The sequence below is a fragment of the Sander lucioperca genome, chromosome 2 (assembly GCF_008315115.2).
Source record: "Sander lucioperca isolate FBNREF2018 chromosome 2, SLUC_FBN_1.2, whole genome shotgun sequence".
Taxonomy (NCBI): domain Eukaryota; kingdom Metazoa; phylum Chordata; class Actinopteri; order Perciformes; family Percidae; genus Sander; species Sander lucioperca.
The window spans coordinates 7,796,346-7,805,569 of NC_050174.1; the positions used below are offsets into that span (position 1 = coordinate 7,796,346).

Here is a 9,224-nt window from a genome sequence, read left to right on the forward strand (position 1 = left end):
ATCAAACATGCATTTTAGATGAATGAGATGAGATTATATCCAGTTGTTCCTCATCCCTGTTTGCTCAGTGCCTTTAAATTGTATGTACGGTAATGTCTTTAGGTTTTGGACTATTGTTCAAAGTGACACATTTGAAGAAATCCCCTTGTTCTCTGGAAAATTGTGATGGGTTTTTTTCTCTTTTTGATGACAGAGCAAAGAATGAATCGATGAATGGAGAAAGTAATCCGCAGACTAATCTACCATGTCGACCATGTTGCTCAGCACTAAACATCAGTTTTTAGAAATGGTCGCAGGGCGTAATGAATGGACAAAACACAAGAAGGAAAAGGGCATTAAATGACAGGTTGTTTGTGATGCCTGACGGTCACTATTGACCTCATTCCCTTAGTCTCCCCTCACACATCACATCTATCTTTGCAGCCAAAGCCAGAACTTGACTTCTCTCTTTTCCTTTTTTTGCCTGTCATTATGTCTCTGGGAGCCCTATATTTTAGTGTTTCCTTGACATGCCAGGGTCTGTCTTTGCAGTCTAATGATAGGCTGCAGACTGTGCAGAGACATTTTGTATTAGTCATTGGTAGGATTCCGGATAGCTGGAAGGATGCTTGTTGTACTACTGGACACATATTCATAATACTTTTTTCTTTTAAGGTAAACCCCAGATTTGTTTTCAATTGCAGTAGTGATGGGGAAAGTGGTCTTGATACTCCAGCATACAGTTCATTTCCTACTTTAGATCCTTGCTAGTGTGAATCCCTTTCTTATCACAGATCCAGCCTTTTAGTTTGGTTCCTTTCCCAACCTGCCTCCCTCTCTCCGTTCCCAGGCCACAGGAAATGACCAGAAAGCGACCAGCCTTTATTTCTGTGCGTCTCAAGAATAGCAGTATTGTGTTGGGTTGGAGCCTGCATTGTTGTTGGAAAGTAGAGCCAGAGAATACGCTAACCAAAACAAAAACCCTATGTACCCAATATTATTTTGCCTACACATATGCAAGACAAAAGAAAAGTCTTTGCCAGTTCACAGCTGTTACTGCCTCTTGTTTTCTTTTCTTTATTATAAAAAAAATGTATTTCCCAGATGCAAACGGGTAAAAAAAATATATATATCTTTAGTGTAATGTGATTGTGATTTAGAAAAATGTATATGTTTACCAATGCCACTCTGGATAAGAGTGTCAGCAACAGTAAATGCCAAACGTTGAGGACTAAAGGTTTTTATCGCCCCGTAGCTATGCTTATTTACTGTGGGTATATCAGTATTTTTTCTTTTTACATGAGGTGTTGCACAAAATATTTCTTGCTCATTAAATGCAAGAATACAGAGTATTTGAAGACAGGCTGGACACAAATAAACATGTCCTTGTCTTTGTTATACCTACTGTATGCAAAGAACAAACATTGTATGCCTTACTAATGGTTTGTGTTTGTAGGCTGCAGGTTTGTTTCTCCCTGAATCAGCTGATGCGTTCCTCAGGCTGTGGGTAGTTAAGGCCGAGGGTTATCTCATGTTTCAGCGCTACTTCCTCCGTTACAATATGTTCTTCAATTATGTAAGCTGTGTGCGTCTCGCTTTCTGCTCTGTTCATTATCAAAGCTCTTTCACATCTCACTTCACACAAACAGGAACACTGAGACTCAGCCAATCCCATCCCTGCAACTGCAGATCTTTCTCATGTAGGCCTTCTATTTTTATGCTTCTGATCAATCGGGCTGCGTGTAGCTGCCACCAGGTTGATACATAGCAGCTTGTTGCAGTAAAGTATAAAACATGAAGTGAAAGGGATGGAAAAAAGCTTCACGTTAAATGGTGTTAGCTAACAGTGGAAATAACAATATTGAACTGTTTAGGTGGGAATCCCTGTCCTTTTTCTTCTGATACTTGCACAATAGTTGTTTGTGGATTTGCATGGATGTCCCTCTTGTATTTTGCTGAAATTTTGTTTGTCTTCAATGTTCATGTAAGGCAAGGATGGAATAGAGCTGCTTACATTTTATAATAGACACCACAATCATGGTTTTGGTTTCCACTGTTAATTAATCTTGATTTAAGCAGGGTTTTAATGCTCTACCTTTTCATTGTAAGTAAAGTGTAAAATAAAACCAGTGCAGTAAAGTTATTTTGTTACAGAAGATGGATTCATAATTATGATAGATAATTGAGACCTCAATTAGGATTGGGCAATATGGCCCTAAAATAATATCACAATATTTCAGGTTTATCTATGATAATGATATTCTTGATGATATGACAAAATACTGAACAATATTTTATTATTAATTTCAAGAACTTACAATTGCAACAAAATAAGTGTTATAAGTTTAATATAAGTTTATAGTTTTATATGTCAACATAAACAGTTTGCCTTCAAATATTCAGTAAAAAAAGATCTCTGTTCTTTAGTTCGTTAAACAGTAACCGAGAGTGAGATTCAGATTAAACTAGTGCGTGCGTGCGTGCGTGTGTGCGTGTGTGCGTGCGTGCGTGCGTGTGTGCACTGGTCGCTGCTTGCCAGGGCAGGGCTTCCTGTTGCTGTGATTGCTGCCCAGGCAGAGCAGATATCTTTTGGTCTCTGTTCCTCTTTGGCTTTGCCACCTGGACCTGGCGCTATCTCCTCTGACCTTTCTCCTGCTCTGTTTTTCTCACTTCCTGCCTGCCTTCTCATTATCCCCTCATCTCTCTTTCTGGCTATTTCATGTGACCCTTGTTTCTCTGTCTCCTCTTCCTTTTCATGTTTGACTCCCTCCACTCCTTACAGCGTCCTCCTCTCTGTCTCTCCGTCTCTCTGTCTCTCTCTCTCTCTCTCTCTCTCTCTCTCTCTCTCTCTCTCTCTCTCTCTCTCTCTCTCTCTCTCTCTCTCTCTCTCTCTCTCTCTTTTCTTAAAATAAGCCCCTAACTCCCACTGTCATACACTCACTCTCTCCCTGCTTTGTAAATGTATCCCTAGCTCTGTGATTCATTCAGTGATTTAGAGAATGAAAATTCAAAGGTGGTAACTAAATCTGCTTTTCATCCCTGCCCTTGTGATGCACATGTTGCCGCATTTTCTTTTCCAATTTATTTATTTTTTCCACTCCAGTTTTCCTGTAAAATTGGAGTGTTTGATGTCTCAGAGAGCCTTGATGCCATGCAGACTAATTGAGTTGTAAAGCAATAGATTGGATCCGGCTGATGTCTAATAAGGCCAGGGCTATATAAAGGTCAGACGGATGTGGCTTGCTGTAAATTGCATCTTAAATAATGAGTATGACAATTAGGAGCACATCCTATTTTTGAACAACCAAACACTGCATGGAAGTGAACATGTGCACACATTCTCAGACGAGTTAGTCACACACACGCGCGCGCACACACACACACACGCACACACACACGCACACACACACACACACACACACACACACACACACACACACACACACACACACACACACACACACACACACACACACGTCTCTTTGTGTGTGTGTTAGAAAAAGAAGATGTGTGATTTTTAGCATGATGTATGACTATAAAAACATGGAGGTAGTTTTCTGCAAGGAAACTTTTAAGACTTGAGGTTTGGGCTGCTGCTCGCTGGCTTCATGCTAGTTGTAGTCAGAAAATCCACATATGAGCACAGTGCAGGGGTGGAGCTAAATGATCCCAGTAACTAACAATTATTTTAATCTGACAATTATTTTTCTTGGTTAATCAATTCATTATTTGGTCTATAAAAGAGGAAAAATAACACCCTGATCCCAATCTGACATCTTTATGTTGCTTTGAAGTCAGACTTCAGGAGCAATATATTTCCAACATTCCACGATCCTTTAACCAATTAGGTTGTGTAAACTTGCATTTTGAAGTTACAGAAGAAACAACCTCCCAACATTCTTAGCGAGAGTGAATTCAGGCTAATACTAATATTTGTTTCTGCAATCAATTGATTTGCTGATTATCGATATGTGTGTGTGTGTGTGTGTGTGTGTGTGTGTGTGTGTGTGTGTGTGTGTGTGTGTGTGTGTGTGTCCATTGCATCAAACAAGAGCTGCTCCTAACTGGGGACAACAGGGAGCACTGTGTGGTGTGTGAGAGCTGATACCAAGCTCTTGAGATATAAATAGGACCTCCCTGCAACAAGGCTTCCACCAGCAGCACTGATAATTAGCTACGAGTAATGCAAGCCTCAGTCTGTCTGTATAAATTTAAATTACTTGGTTTTGCACATGAATTAATGCCATCTCTCTTATTTTATGAAAACGTAATGTTGCTGTGGTCAGAGGCTTAAGCTTGGCAGTGTGTGTGTCTTTCACAGACAATGCTGGTTTCAAGGAAAATGCATCTTGGCTCTGCTCCCAATAGGCCATAGCCAGGATACTGTTTACTGGCCACCACAGGCATACTGCTAACCCTTCCATTTTTGGCATTCAGAGGGGATGACATACCACTGCATCATATGTTCAAACCCCAATGTGTCCAGAGGTTGATCCAAGGTTGTGTTAAAAATCAGCTCAGTGAGCTGACACGAGTCATGATGTTACCCACTCGAGTTATAATCAATTCACGTGTGTCTTTCACACATCCTGTTTCCTTCCTGCTTGATTAAAATCTGTAAAAAAAGAAGAAGCTTTAGGCTGTCCCCAGTAAAAGCACTGCTGGTGTCAGGAGAAACAAAGTTATGAGGGAGGGTAAGAGCTGTGCAACACATAGTGCTGATATTCACATTTCTTAACCCTTCTAGGTCCTAAAATTGACTCAATTGACATTAAACAGTTTGGATCATCGTCTTAACTTACATTATGAAGCTGCAGTTGAGACAACCTCCCTAACATCCACAGTGCGTCAGGGCAATACGTTTCTTTAATAATTGTAAGAAATTTGTGACAAGTGGATATCACAGGCCAAAGCGGCAACAAACTTCAAGTTGCTTGATTTTTCTGACCAACATGAAGCAATTCAATTTACAATGAAAGTAAAAAGTAAACCTGCAAATTCTCATATTCGAAAAGCTAGAAGACGAAAATGTTTGGATTTTTGCTTTTTGCTTATTTTTTGAGAAAGTAGTTGCTGATTAATTATCTGTTGATTGACTAATCAGTTAATCGACTAATTGTTCCCATCTGGTAGACCCTATGTTAGAGGTTCAGATAAAGAGATTGTGCTATATCTCTCTAAAACTATATTATAAACTATATTATTTAGTTGACAAAAAACCTGCAACTGATGTCGACATTGGCCACTAAGTTCCTCAGGACAGCAGTTTTAAAGCAGCTTGTGGTGTTGGCGCTGCAGGAAAAGCTGTGCCTGATTGCTGTAAAGCACATGAGAGAGACGAAGAAAGCACTCTGTGTGTGTGTGTGTGTGTGTGTGTGTGTGTGTGTGTGTCACCGTGAAGAATGTAGGCATTGAGGAAGAGGAGGAGGGAGTGATTAGTAAGGTGAGGAAGAAAGAAAGGAGGGAATGCAGGACTTTGACTCTATTGTGCAGGATTCTTTTCTATTTGCAACTTAGTGTGTTTGAATTGGCCTATTTTCTTCTGTCACCTCCTGCTGAACGCTGTCTAACAAAACAATAATACGATAACAAAGCGCTAAGTTGAGGTTAGAGGTCCTGGCTAATAACAGAGAAAGGAGACACACAGTTGTATTAGCCTTTTTGTTTTCCCTCACAACTTGAACATGGTCCTGTGAGGCCCTCAGTCAAGGTGAGAGTAAAGGAAGCATTAATCCAAACACATCTGGAGATCCGCATACCAGAGGACAGAGAGGATGAAAAGAAAGGGAAAACCATGGGAACAGAGACGGCCGAGCCCCCAGAGGGATACAGCGAGAGGATGTGTATGTGTGTCTGTGTGTGTGTGTGTGTGTGTGTGTGTGTGTGTCTGTGTGTGTGTGTGTGTGTCTGTGTGTGTGTGTGTGTGTCATGTTCTGTAGTCAGTCAGTCAGTGCTGAGTCATCGCTGGGCTGGCCAGGCAGATAGAAACAGGCTTCTGGGGGGGCCAGCTGGAGGGGCACAAGGGGCCATGCACTGAGCATGCTCTGAAAAGTGCAGGAAGGGAATTAGTTGTTGTGACCGGACGTATCCAGGAACTTTAATGACGCAATATTTCACGGTGCCAAGTTTTGACTCCCTCACTGACGCACGTGTCCTCTTGGTATGTTTGATGATGTCCTCTTGGTATGTTTGATGATACAAATGAAAGAATTAGCAGGCTTGTTGCGTGACACAATCTCAAGAATTCACAACTTCGTCTCTTAACGTCGTCGTTTGGGACCAGAAAGGGAGAGAGATGTTAATGTTAGCCGTGAGATAACAAGACATGTTGCTCCATGTTTGGCTGGACCACAACGACCCCCCCACCCCCCCCCGTTTTTTTTTTTTTATTTCTTGCGGTTTTCTGTGATCTGTTGGACCACAGTCTGTGAGCTCCCCCTCCAAAACACACCTGAATACACACACACACACACACACACACACACACACACTCACTCACTCACTCATACTTCCTGTATTTAGAATAGAGCCTTATGTGCGGCATTCGGGGAAGATGGTATGTACATGTACATATGCCATAGGTTGTAGTTTGAGAATGATAAACCCTTTTTAATACTACTGTAGCCGAGGTCTTACTGTGAGTTTATTCAACTGTTGCTCTTTTGTGGGAAGCAACAGATAGAAATGAAGTACAGTTGTTGTAAAATGCATGTTGGGATCTTTTAAAACATCACTTGTGGCCAGGATAGCTCAGTTGGCAGAATGGGTACATATATATATACGATCAATGTTTTCCTGCCAGTAAGTGTTCCGTGATGAGATATTCTACCATCCGCTTTTGCTGAAATAGTCAACCATTACCACCCTATGCAACAAATGTAACTGCAAAATCATATTATGCTATAGTTTCAAATCAGACAAAGTTATTTCCCAAAACCTGTTGATGAAACTTCAGTTAAGTATGTATTAAGGTCATTGTTTTGCTACGTGACGGCCGAGTTAACATCTAGCAACTCTCCGGCTGATTATACAACATTGTATCATCTATGGGCTGTCTGCATTAACCAAGAACCTCCACTGTTGCATCAGCTAAGGCCTGTTGTGGTTCTTTGAAAATGTGTCTTTCCTCCTACTAATCATCTGTAGCTACTGGATGGGTTGAGCGTGCTTGGGGTCAGCAGTGTATAATACTTGAATACTTAGGTATGCATCCTGTTTCCTCTTTTCTGTGAGGCTCTCTGGTTAACCCTTTAACTACTGCATAATTTATTTCTGATTACAAAAGTAGCAGTTAGTTAACTATGGTGGATAGGTAAGAGATTATGCACTGTAGAAGAATAGGGCTGTTGAATGTTGTTGACCTCTTTCTGCGAAGAACGGTGAGGGCAACATGGAGCTTTGACAATACTGATGATGTTTTCATGTGGCCAATGAGGCAATATGTCAATATTATAAGCAAATCCTACAGGACTTTACAAAAAAAGAAAAGCCTACTGAGATTAAACTAATCAGCATACATTAGTATGCAGCAACAGAAGCAGAGAAGTGAAACAAAGCACAGGACAGAGAATAACAAGTAGCAGAGACAAACTGTAGGAGGCCAAGCTGTCTAAGGCCACCAAAGCACTACCAAATCTCCCCAGAAAACCCTAGAAAAATAGATGCTCACTATATAATCGCAGCGTTCATGTTTTGAGTCCAGGAGGCAGGTAACATGCCTGTAGTTCCTCCTCTGTCTCCCTCTCTCCCTTCATTTCCTGTCACATCTTTTACAGCCTGCTCTCAAAGAAATGGAAAAAAGTGGGCAAAAAAAGATTTAGCCTCCAGAAGAATTAATTACATTTTGACAGTCTAACAGCACGCTGTAAGACCAAACTGCCAATTGGACAGCGACACATTCTAAATTATCATCAAAACGTTTTGCTTTTAAGCTTTTATGAGTCAGAGGTTTAGACGAGCAGCAGAGGTTTTTTAGGGGTAAACAAAGATGTTGTATCATCATCTGCTGCATATGGAGTGACAACATGATCTGACCCTAACATCCAATGCACAAAGCTCACTGTGGTACCAGGTTGTTTTTTTTTTCAAATAAGTTACCAAACAGAATTCGGAGAAAAAACCTCATCAGTATAAATTATTGGTTCAAATCACAACGATCTTAGGTCAAGTTTTTTGTTTGCCAATTTATATTATCAAAGTTGTTGCTCTTTAAATACAGAGAAAGAGAGGAATCAAGCGATCACAGTCCATGTAATTGGCCTGAATGATGAAGAATAAAAAGCAACAAAAAAGCAGAAGGATCATTGAAACAGAACATGTAAACACACAAACACACAGATGGCTGAGCAGGCAGTGTGGTTGATTGAGAAATGTTAACCGTACTTCCTCAAATCGGGGCCTCATTCAGTGTCTGACTGAATTACTGTTTTCATTCAATTCAAATGTCATCCACATTAGTGCAATTTAGAAGTGATTTAGTAATTTTTATTTACTCCACTTCACTCTTCTAATTTTTTCTCTTCACTTCCAGACTAAGATTAAGATTAAGATTTCCGAAAGCTATACTTAAATTATGCACTTAGAGTGTTTTTGCTGTTGATTCAATTTACTGTTTTTCCACAAATTGAATGGTTACCAATTGTCCTTTGACTGAACTGCGCCCGTCCTTATCTATTAAAGGTCCTAAGACATGCTGCTTTTTGGATGCTTTTATATAGGCCTTAGTGGTCCCCTAATACTGTATCTGAAGTCTCTTTCCCGAAATTGGTGCAGAATTACAGCCACTAGAGCCAGTCCCACATTGAGCTTTCCTTAGTATCAGCCATTTCTGTGTCTGTAGCTTTAAATGCTATTGAGGAGTAGAGGGGGGGCAAGGTAGAGGGTGGGGGTGTGGCCTTGACCAACTGCCATGCTTCGCTTGTTTTCAAGCCATGTCTCTCTCTTTCTCATGGGTGGGTCAAATTCTCTGGGCAGGCAAAGCAGAGAAAGGGGAGGTAACCTTCCTCCTTATGACGTCATACTGAGGAGATTCCAGATCGGTCCATCTGAGCTTTCATTTTCTCAAAGGCAGAGCAGGATACCCAGGGCTTGGTTTACATCTATCGCCATTTCTAGCCACTGGGGGACCATAGGCAGGCTGGGGGAACTTATATTAATGTTAAAAAAACCTCATAAAGTGAAAATTTCATGCCATGGGACCTTTTAAGATACTCTATGACTGGTTGATTGCCAGAGATTCTTTGCAG

General features: G+C 40.8%; 1 protein-coding gene across 2 annotated transcripts in view; it reads left to right on the forward strand.

Annotated features, from left to right (window-relative positions):
- sh2b3 (SH2B adaptor protein 3) overlaps positions 1–9,224 on the forward strand; it is a 55,609-nt gene that overhangs the window by 6,953 nt on the left and 39,432 nt on the right. The gene's annotated exons all lie outside the window — the stretch shown is intronic.